We start from the raw sequence: 12,204 nt of genomic DNA, 5'->3' as shown, positions 1-12,204 counted from the left end.
TCGTTTAGGTTAGACTACAAAGTCTAGGAATGTTGTGACTTACCATTATTACTCTGAATACCTGAAGAATGTGAAGAAGTATCGACTACAACGAAGATATCATCCTTCCACTTGAGGTTAGTAATATTGACTTGAACTTATTTACATTCCTAATGTAGCTTATAAGTCGCTTTTGATTGAAAACATAACATGTGAAGTTATATATTTGTGAAACTCTAGTATTAGATTGGTCATATTATTGTGATCAAAGTGTCGAAGAAGTATAATGAATTACAAAGTAAAACGCTTATCTTTTAAACTTCATAAGTGCGACATCAACATAATCTATGTAACTTGTTACTTGCTTGTGTGTTGGTATATACGTGTGACTCATTTCATCCTAGGAAACAATGTTTTATAACATTTTTTTAAAGGAAGTACATATATGAACTTGTTTCTTAATCGAAAGGAAATGAATAGGTATATTGGTACGGTTTCTCATGATTATCTTTTATGACCAAATCATACCTATGGTAGGATATGTGGTATAACCGATTCTTAAACTTATGTTACAGTAAAGGTAGAACCGATCCTTACCTACCTTGAGAAGCTGGTATAACCGAAAATTATGTTGAGAGTCAAGGTATAACCGGTCCTTACCTGTAGTGGGAAGTTGGTATGACCAATTCTTAACTTATGTTGGGAACTATGGTGGAACCGATCCTTACCCATTTTGGGAAGTTGGTATGACCAATTCTTAACTTATGTTGGGAACCTTGGTGGAACTGATCCCTACCCATTTCGGGAACTTGGTATGACCGATTTCTTAACTAATATTAGGAGACAAGGTGAAACCGATCCCTACCTAAGTTGGAGACTTGGTAGAACCAAAACTTAACCTATGTTAGGTGTCATGGTAGAACCGGTCCCAAAGGCAAAACCGAATCTCAAGTTCAGATACTACTTCACGATTCTGTGTGAGTTTGGAATTACGGATGTTGACATAATTTGAACATGTGCACAATTCTTATTCATAATTGTTCAAAGATATTCCTTGATACTCAAGGTGATCCCGAACCGAAATATTGAGAATCTTTTAATTAAGATTTTTAATTCTATATGTTTTAATTTACTAGCAATTAAAACATAGCTCTAAAAAAAGGAATATTAATAATATGCTAAACTAATATTGGAAGTTTTTCTATGAGTGATTTCAGAAATATTGTTTGACATTAATTGGAAATAGGAAAATCGAAATTAGTACTTATTGCATATCTTGAGAATATATTTGGTTTTGGAATTTCCTTGTTGTCCAAACAACCTTGGTTTATAAATAGCTGAGTTTGCATTTCTTGCAAACTATCCTAAGAGTCAGGCAAACTTCATTCGTGTAGTTTTTGGTGGAACTGTCTATCATTCGTTTATAAGACGGCTCTGGAGAGACTGGCATCTCAGAATCGAATCAAGGATGTACGAATTTCCATTGGACCTAGCTCGACAATTTGGGTTGACGCATTGACTGGACCACCACTTTTGCTGGCAGGTTGCTGGCTGCCTCTCCTACGGGCAGATGGTTGGTCGCTCTCCGCTTCCACCGTCCACTTCATTGTTTTCTTTTCTGACTTCTGTTGGTTTGTAGATAAGCTTGTCTCAGTCACTTTCTTCATCTGAAGCAACAAATTTTTAGTCAGGAAAACTATAAGATGTAGAGAACCAGGACGTATATAGTTATATATTGTAGGTAATTGAGTATTACGAACCGTTCTTTTTCCAAACATCTTTTTCAGCTCCACATTGGTCGTAGTTGAATACTCAGAATCTTCACCAGCCTTCATAATCACCAGAATCAGAACAAATGGGAAGGAGATCAGTTATGCTCTTCACCAATAACTGTTCTAATACCGATTTATTTCTAAAGAACAGAGAAACATGGGCCCACATATTTTACCTCGTACAAATGTGCCAACCGAAGTAACACATTTCCATCCTCGAGTTCCTAAAACAAACAAACCAACTGTTTCAGCTACTTGGGGGAGGAAAAGTGTCCAAACTATAAATACGAGGAAAAATCACCTGAAGAGTGATAACTGCAACATTAGGAGGTAAAATGTAATCCGGGTCCATTGAAGTCGAGTTGGTTACATGATAAGCATTCCAGTTCTCATTTCCCTGCAAAATACGATATGACATTAGCTGAATAAGAGAAAAATAGTTCTACCCTTCTATATGCATCTAAATTCTGAGGTACCTCAGGTGTGAAAGCTAAAAGAAGTGGAGAATAAATTTCTTGGCCAGTCGTTTTGCGCCAGCGCTATCCAATTCCTAACTGGTTGATATTCATATAATAAGTACCTCGTATCTGGAGAGGTAAGTAATTAGGAGAGCTTTTCAACGTAACAAAAAATGTTTTCTGGTCATATCTATGACCTAATGTTAGCATACATACAGTAAGTCCTTCACAAGCATCATCCACACATACAGTCTCGTCAAGTGCTTCACCACACCTTTACCGTCATCGAATATCATACGCTTATTGGAAAAGAACATAACCAATTAATGTTATCTAAAAAGGCGTAAAGGGAGCATGAAAGAGATTGGGAACATTGTTTATGGTCATTAACAGCTATGCATGTTACGAAGATATATACATACAGAAAGGTTTGCTCAACCATAAGAAAATTTTAATACCTATCGAGCATTATCTCTATCTCTCCATCCTTAATGCTGGCTCCGCCAGTGGCGCGATCAACCAAAACTGAGAACTCTGACTTCTTATCCGATGTAAACATTCCAAGGTTGAGCTGAAACCAACAGATAGTAGTTCAATATGGATCAGAACCATTCACAATCGTTCTGTTTGACAGGGATGTAAATTCTCAGAGCTTCCATTAGAGGAAATGATGTATAGATATGCACATTCTGCAACCACAGCATTAGCTTCACAATTTTCTTTAGTGTTTACTAAAGTATAGTTCGAGCTTTCTGAATAGGTGATTGCTAAACATAAACACCTGCACGGGTAGCATGCCTTTGGGTTCTTGAAACCTTATCATTAGCCACAAGATTTACATAATTGTGGAAATTGCATAACGTTGCCAACTAATAAAATGACTTACTGGATAATAATTTCCAGCTATGGGCTGGGTAACTGAAAGAGACCAGTCTTCTCTATAATCTCGAACCTGCAAAGAATCATTCTTACATATTTGAGATGAAATATTACTACTGAACGACTATGCATTTTATAAGCTTTAAACATAACTAAATGATGACTAGGTAAGAGAAAGGAACACATAAGGAACTAACACAGATGCATACTTTCACACTCAGACCTTTAGAAAGAAATAAATTATGTGAAAAACAAACCCTCTTGAGAAAATCTCTCCCATTAGAATCTGTATAAAATGTCTTTTCTGTGGCCATATTCGCTGTCATCCGCGTAATCACCTCCTTGCCAACACCATCATCTGTAGGTATTGGGCCAATCTTTTCTCCAGGAAATTGTCAGAATTGGACTCATTTTAGCTAACTAAACTGTAAGCCAGGTACTCACAACCAGTGATGAAACACTGTGGGTCTTGGAAAATGAAGCAGTCAGCTTAAGTGAAACAGTGAGAGGGTACATATCCTTGGAATCTAAGTGAAGAGACTTACAGTGAACTCAACCTCCGCATGTTCTTTGTCTTTGTGAAGTCTCGTCACCTGAGTAGTGTAAATCACAGATGAGTACTCCTTCCAAATCATGGTTAAAGACATCAACCGTATGAAAAAAAGAAATTAAAACCAGCACTAATATAGAACCATTATCACCACATACCTGAGATATCCATGGGCTGAACTGTTGATGAACTTCTTCAACAAGTGGGCCACGCACGATTTTCAGAGGTACCTAAATTTTATAAATGAAATCTAGCAAGTGATTTTTTCTATATAAGATCGTACACGTACACTCTTTACGGTAACCAGACAGGTCGATGAGAACATGAATGCATAAAGTTGATGGCTTACTGATCTAGAAAAGGCACAGCAGGGGCACCATTCGGGCGAAATATATAAGCACCAGAAGCCTGAAAGATTTAACACATTACATACCACAAATTAATCCATTGACTTAACAAAAGCTAGAGCTATTATTCGCATACTGAGATTAGCTGCTACATACTTGTGGATCCGTATCTCCAGTGCTTGAACCATACCAGAGATAACTTTGCTGCACTGGCACATCGACCTAATGAATCATAACAATTACATCAAAACGTGTGCAGAAGGTTTTTGAGTTCCTTACAGTTTACGCTGACGTACAAATGAAACTCGGATAACTATAGATTTAAGAAACAACCTACCCCAGTTTTAGAGTTGGCCATCCGCTTAAGTTGACCAGATGTTAATGAAAATGACATCTTCAAGTCCCCTGGTCCAATCTCAAGTGTGTCATTCTCTGCAGTACCCTCAACTGGATGGAGATTCTCTACTCTTGTTTCTCCTGTCTTATTCATGTTAATGATGAAGTAAGTATTCCATCCTAGAGGTGGCACAGATACTCGAAACAAGAGCCAGTATTTTGGAGCTTGCTTCACTGACACGCCCAAGTAAGCCTTCGTATAAAAGCTTCTTAAACTCTTAGTTGCATTGTCCATCTCCACAAACTGTGACTTAATTGTGCTTCCTGTAGAATCTCTTACAAAAAGATTGGGATTGTTTACCTAATAGAATGCAGAAACCGAGAACTATTAGAAGAAAATATACCAATAAAAAAAACGCACTTTGTTTTCTAGGAAACTGCAAAATTATAGTTAATCTTGATCATAAACGTTAAGTGCAGAACTAAGAGGGAAATATAGTTTTAGGTATCACACAAAAGCAATTACTCACAGGAACCCGAACGATGTCAGTGCGACTCCAGCCAAGAGGATTGTAAGCTACTACGACCTGCAAAAGATACAAAATTATTAGCATAGGGATTTGCCACTGGAGCTCTTCACCTTAGTAAGATATACACGGAATGATTATACTTACCAAGCTCTTCCCTTCCGGTATATCTTCCTCAGTTGATGGACAATAACTTATGTTCAGCAAAGGACACTGTTATGTGAAACAGATAAACTATTAAATACCTCATGATTCATACTCCCTGGATAGTGGGGTGAATGATCCTGACAAAACACAAGCTCGAAAATACATGACCTTTGGAATGAACCCATATCACATTTAGCCACACTATTTCTGTTTGACCAGTATCTTTTTGTTTTCAAGCTTTTCAACTAGTGGAACAGGCCGAAAGGATGAATTGGTCTCAAATGACTTAATAACTAGGGCATTCATCCATAAATTCCACAAGCCTTTGGGCAGACTTAATAACCAAAGCAAACAGTATGGAAGTGATAATATTATCTGACTGTAAGATATTGGTCACTATATCACTACCTATACTTGTGAAAAGCGAAAAGAATTGGATGGTCCACAACATATAACATTTCAGCAATTTTCTCCATGATCCTGAAAATTCGAAGCAGCTGAAAGGCTTTCTATAGAACCCTTACGTTTATGTTTCTATATCTCCTGTGTAGGGGTTGGTATTGATTGATGTCTAACTTTTGATTCTAAGACTACCCATTATCTACAGGACAATAGGTCAAGGAATTACTGTTCACAGTCAAGGATGTGCAGAAACTGGCCAGCATTTCTCATTGCAATTACAGATCCAAAAGTGCGTTGCCTGGGAAAATTTGATGTTAGGAGTTGCACATGATTGTCCTGAATTCGTTAAGCAAGACAAAGCCAAGTTTGCAACAGCTTCTGCCTATAAAAGTTACCACAATTGAATAGACATAAGTAAATAACTGTTTACATGAAGTATAATAAATAAATCAAAAGAACAAAAGTGCAGGAAAATGATTAAGACTTGGCAATAAACCTCAGAAGCCCCGATAGCAAGCCGCTTTGCATAGTCATCAGTTGTATGTTCTTTTGCAGTGCCAGTGACAGCATCATGATGTTGTGCAATTCCTAAGGCATCTCCTAAGCTAAATGTATTAGGACCAGAGGACCTCCTTCCAGATAGAAACTCGAGTTGACGGGAAGCCTATTTTAATAATACATTCTTTTAGCCATATTTTTAGCTTCAACTTTATTAAGTTATTTTAAACCCAACAAAGAAACAAATACAAAAAATATCTCATGGGGAAAGAAGGTTTAGAGAATCCATTCTTGGCAGATTTCAGATTTTCAGACAATTTGATACCATACATTTCTAGTTAGTAAAGCTTTTAGGTATTTAGAGATAATTTGACTGGTTAAGAGGAGGGCTTTTTCGTGTCTCTAATCTGACTTAAGACACTCCTCCCTGCATATTCATACATAAATAAAAGTAGGATATAATACCAAATAGTATCCACTCAGCACACGAACATATCGCTTGAGTGCAGGTCGGCTTGTAAAATAACCTGTCCAATAAGCGTTTGCACTGTCTGCATACCTGTATGAATATTCAAGTTGGATAAAAGTGAAAATGAATACTAATCAGAGTAGTTTTATGGATGAGAATGAATAATGCTCACGGGAAATAGTCATCGGTTTTCAGTGGCCAAATTTCATTCGCTGCATTTTTAGCGTCAGTGTAAACTGATGGAGTAGAATACAGTGCATTAACTCGGCCATCCTGTTAAACTAGCATCAGTTACATACAAATGCACTAACTCAATTTAAATTATAAATATCGTAGCTTCTCTATGAGCTTCTTGATTCTGATAAAAAAAAATTGTTCTCTCAAAAGAGGTTGTGAGAACTCACAAACGTCTGCACATATCTTTCTATGCACTATACCTTGTTAACATAGTGGATTAATTTGTCCATTTGCTTGAACCAAGATTCAGCATACTGGTACTCAAAATCATCTCCCATTGTCCACATGATATGATTAGTACGCGTGACGTTTGCCTGTTAAACATGATTCAATAAAGTAGGCAAAAGCATAAACAATAAAAAAACAGCTCTAACTCCATACTCAACAACATAGAAAATATAAATTTCAGAATGAAAGTTTTATGAACTGTGAAGCATACTTGAGTAATGGCAGCACTGACGAAATCATTTACACGTTTAGCAACGTTGAAGTCGTATAGAAGAGGATTATCCTGTGAGTCCAACATGTTAAGAAAGAGTCGATACTTAAAAGTTAACCAAGTTAAAGTACAACAAGACCACATATTGTTGAGAAATGGTACCTGCACAGGTTCAAAGTTACCGCTCACTTCAAAATTGAAGCCAGATGGGGCGCTATAGTGGACAGGAAAAGTGTTGGCAAAAATCTGCAAATCCAAAAGTTAGCCATTGAGAGAGAGAGAGAGAGAGAGAGGAAACAAGGAGAAAAGGGATTTCACGGCAAAAATAGAGTTCCTCACCTGAGCAGAAGAACCGAAAGTCTTAGAACCATGCCATATAACTTCAAGAGACTTATCCAACTTGCGTTGTGCTCTATCCTGGTAATCAACTCTGGCAAAATGCAAAGAATCGAAACCAAGCTACAGAACTCCCAAGTATCATTCAGTTATCAGAATCTCCACAAATAAATATAAAAGGCGAGACTTTCAAAATCCACATAAACCACTATTTCATATGACGCTTGCAGACAAGTGAAATGAAGACTGGGACACGAAGCTTTTACCTCAGCCCCAAGTAAGTAACCTTGCACAGCTGAGTGTCCAAATGGATCAATCTGCCATCCAGAACGAGGTGTCTTGTTAAATTGCTGCTTTATAAGTCGATGGCCTAGAGTGGTTTGGTCAATCATATCTATGTAATGGGTTGCTGCTTCATCATGCATACACCAGCCACCATTTCTGATCCACAATATGCCAATTATAGCCTATCACAGAGATTTAAAAATGTGGAATACATCAATTTATAGAATACTTACACAAACTCAAGCTGGCCCGAATCCACTAGCTTCCTCACTACTTCCTGTATTTGCACATTTTGCTCCATCCACCATCGCTGGAAAAAGGCCTATAAGCCAAAACCATGAAAATAACTTAATTTCCTACACGAAATTAGACAAGCAAACACTAATAATGACATAAAGGTACACTTCATGAGAAAGAGTATTGGTATACATCTTTGATGGTAGGAAACTAGTAGATTAGCATGTGAAGTGCGCACACTTTATACATTACACCAATACATCTTTAGTTAACCTTACATATTGCCCGCAGGAGAAGAACTAATTTGGTGGGAGACTGTGCAAATACTGTCGGCAATTTTTTTACAGGTTAGATTGTCCATACTAATGTCGTGTCTAATTACGCCTAGGGCTGAAACTAAGAGTGCCAATCATCTCTACCCTATAAAAAGAGGCTTCAAGTTAATCGTGTTGGACCTTTGAGCTGTTTCCATCATGCACTAAAAATGCTCACTGTGCCCCTAATTCCGTACCATTTCTTACACTTATATACATACAGGCCCACAGTAAGATGATGTAAAAGACTAGTAGCTTTTAGAGAATGATCTGTTGTGAAGTAGATTAATTAAGATTAAAAACGTTTACCATCATGTGGTCCTTAGATACAACGCCAAATGAGCACACATAGGCGTTAAAAGCAAAGCTTAAACAAAACCAGCAATAAGAAGTAAATCAAGATAAACAACGACCAAAATTCAGCATTGGCAACCTATTGATAAATGCAATTCCAAAAATTACCTGTTCAGCAAATATAAATTTCCTATCAGGATTCCGAACCAAAGACTCGACCACTGAATCCAAAGTATTCTCCACACATGCACCCTGATTAAAACCACCAAATTCAATAAACAACCAAAAATTTGAAGAAAAAAGAAACTGAAATTTCATCAAATTAGATTAAAATTCTTCAAGTTACAAACCTGTATAGAGTTATTGGATCCAACGTAATACTGATCAATTGTCTTTAACCATCCAACATCATCATGAGAATGTGGAACCAAATGAACATTCAATTTCCCTTGAACAATACCAGCATCAGTATTGTACTTAATAAAACTACCTTTACCAACACCCAAAACACAAACAAGAACTAAAACCCAGAAGAAAACAGACACAGTCTTGACGGAAAACATTCTCCTCTCTGGGTTCATCAAAATCCTTAACTAATTTAGAAACTGATCCAATTTATAATTCCAAGACAGCAATGGCCGACTACTCAACACATTAAATAATCACCAGAAAGAAAGCATCAGTGATTATTTCAAAGAATGAGAGAATACAGACAAAGGAATGGATATTTCCTTTTGACATTTACTGACCTTAGCCGGCTTAAGAATTTTTTTTTTCCAGTTTTACACTGTGTCACTTTTTGGAGTTTGTTGAAATCCTGTTTATGAGAATTTATGTCACTCTGTCGGCCTTTATAAACATTGCCTTTATGATCTACCAACTTTATATAGTTGTGTTAGAAAAATAATAAAAATGAAAAATCCAGCTGATAAACTTAGAAGGCTATTATCGGGGCGCCACCAACTAATAGAAGGGCTCCACTTGGATATTTAGTGACAAAAAATCTGGTTATGGAATATTTTTTTAATAACAACTATCCAAACTACTCTTCAATTAAAATTAAAACTTAAAAACAGAAACAAAACCTAATTTCTATTCTTCATTCTTCACAATTCTCAATTGCTCTTCTTCTTCCTCTCCTCTTTCTCTTCATCATTTTCATCGTAAATCCATTTGAATTCATTTCATCAAACAAACTCATGGTGTATGTAAGGTAATCGAACATACCCATATTTGTTTACTTGTTTTTGTGCTTAAAATAGGTTAGATTGAATGAAATCGAAGTAAAATTAGGATTTTAGTTACTTTTTGCTAGTGTTACGTCTGGGTCTAGAATTTTCAACCGTAATTTAGTTTTTGAAGAACTTACGTCTAGGTTTAGTTCAATTCAACCGTAAACTTTGATTTGCATGTTATGTTACGTCTAGGTTTAGTTGAATTCCAACCGTAATTTTCAATTTTACGTCTAGGCTTAATTGAATTTCAACCGTAATTTTCAATTTTACGTCTAGGTTTAGTTTACTGAATTTTCCTTTCGTCAACCTAGCCTAAATTTCAATTTTACGTCCAGGTTCTTTTTAATTCCAACCATAGAAATTGATTTTACGTCCAGGTTTGGGTTGATTCCAACCGTAGAAATTGGTTTTACGTCCAGGTTTGGATTGATTCCAACCGTAAAAATTAATTATTATCTCATAAAATTAAAATTAACTAAAGGGTTGTTCGGTCATTACAAAATTATTTGAAATAAGGGATTTTTGATATTACTTGTTCGTGGTGGTACAGTACGATGCGTAAAGTGCAAGGAACCTGGACACAACCGACTTAAATGTGGGGTCAAGTCATCATAAAGGTAATCTCTTTGAATATGTAACTTTTCTCTTCCTTGGTTGCTTGTAAACCTTTAACGTTTTCGACTTTTCCTGAATTTCGGTTCCTCCGGTTGTTGATGATGATGAGTTCCTATTGAGAGAGCATCGTAATCCAGTAATAAAGTGAAGTTAGTTCTATGTTTCTGGAATTTCCTTCTGGCTACTTGTGTCTCCAACATGGATGGTTGGATCCATCACGATTCACGATTACTTTCTCAAAGGTTAACTGTCTCTCCAGAATGTCATATTCTTTATTATCTCTCAAGAATGTCAAATCTCGACGTCTCTCCAGAATGTTAAATTCTCTAGTATTTCTAATTTTCATTTTTTTTTGCGAGAGCAATATGTAAACTTAGCTAAAAGAATACTACGTGGAGATAGTCAACCTCCAGACCTAAATCTAACATTGTCCTCAATGTTTCAAACTGTGCAACCTGGGATCGTATGCAGTATCTTATCTTATCTTATATACAATAATAAAGAAAAGGTTCATTTTTTGTGAACAAACTGATTTGGTCCGGATGATGAGTGCTAAAAAGTGCATATTTCTATATCTTTTTGTTGGCATTTAACTCATCTTTTGTGCATTAATTCTACATTTTATCCCATATTCTGTATTTTCTTTGTTTTCAAGAATAAATATTTTTATTAACTAATTTTGCATTTTTAGGTAATAAATAAAGTTTGGATGAATAGCGGAGCAAAAAGAGCAGAAAAGTGGTGGAAACCAAGAGGAATCACACAAGGAAGCCGCGAAGAATGTTGTGCGCAAGACCAAAAGGCTAAAACTGGGCTTGAAGAGGAAGAATTGTCCTTAAAGAAGATATGGGCTTGGCATACCCAAGGCCCAAAACACTCACCCAAATCCATTTCCTATATCCATACCCGTTTCCCTTTCTAGCCGTCAGATTGGATCATCTCAGCATCCTATGGTCGCAGCATCGCCAGTACATCAAAGTCTGAAGCTCCTGTCTAACACTACAGCACCTAACTCCATCTTGAGCCGTCAGTTTCGTTGTATCAGGCATCCGACGGTCGATACCATCCTCTTCACTTGTAGCCGTTAGATCAATCTATCATTTCCGCATCCCACGGCTCAGCTTTGCGAATCATCGAGACTTGATGCATCCGCTCAACACCCAAACACCTAACACCTATACCCTTCAGCCAAACGCACCTTACCCAAATTCTCATCTTCCTCCTTCGAGCAGTCGAGCTCTGCTCCTGCCAACTCCACCCTCTCCGTCGCCTCAACCACCACCACTCCCCTCCACGAGCCGTCAAATCACCAAACACTAGAACCCATCACTACCACCTAATCCCCCATCATTCTAGCCTACTATTCTATCACTTTCTCCTCTTCACAGTTCCTGAAACCCTAGGAGAGAAAATGATGGAATAGCTCGAGCTAGGGAAATTGTACCAGAAGAGTGAGCAGAAGAGGAAGAGGAAGCGTGGGTCAAGCTAATTGAGTGGATATCAGAAGTAGTTGGTAAGAATTTTTGATTTAATTTGTAAACCCTAATTTTAGAAATTAGGTATTTTGGGGGAATTGAAATTGGGTATAAATAGAAGGCTTGGGTGTTGTAGAAGGTATGCCTGGATTAGCCAGAGCATCAGTAGAATAGTTTAGTTTTGTTATTTCCATGAACTGTAGCTTTGAGGGTTATCAATCTTTTCAATTCCATGATTCTCAATTCAAATGCATTGTTAATTTTAGCTGTTCTGAACTCCAACATGTATTGAATTTGAGTATGTGATTGTTACAATTTATATCAAGCTGCTGTTCATGTTTATGTTATGTTATGTTCTTATGATTTGTTCTTA

The 12,204-nt window shown here is 36.9% G+C and overlaps 1 pseudogene; it reads right to left on the bottom strand.

Moving 5' to 3' along the window:
* Positions 1 to 1,190: 1,190 nt before the first annotated feature.
* Positions 1,191 to 9,205, bottom strand: LOC113290828 (annotated as a pseudogene).
* Positions 9,206 to 12,204: the final 2,999 nt, after the last annotated feature.

This window comes from Papaver somniferum, chromosome 1 (genome assembly GCF_003573695.1).
Source record: "Papaver somniferum cultivar HN1 chromosome 1, ASM357369v1, whole genome shotgun sequence".
Lineage (NCBI taxonomy): Eukaryota > Viridiplantae > Streptophyta > Magnoliopsida > Ranunculales > Papaveraceae > Papaver > Papaver somniferum.
This window is presented reverse-complemented; position numbering and strand designations above follow the sequence as displayed.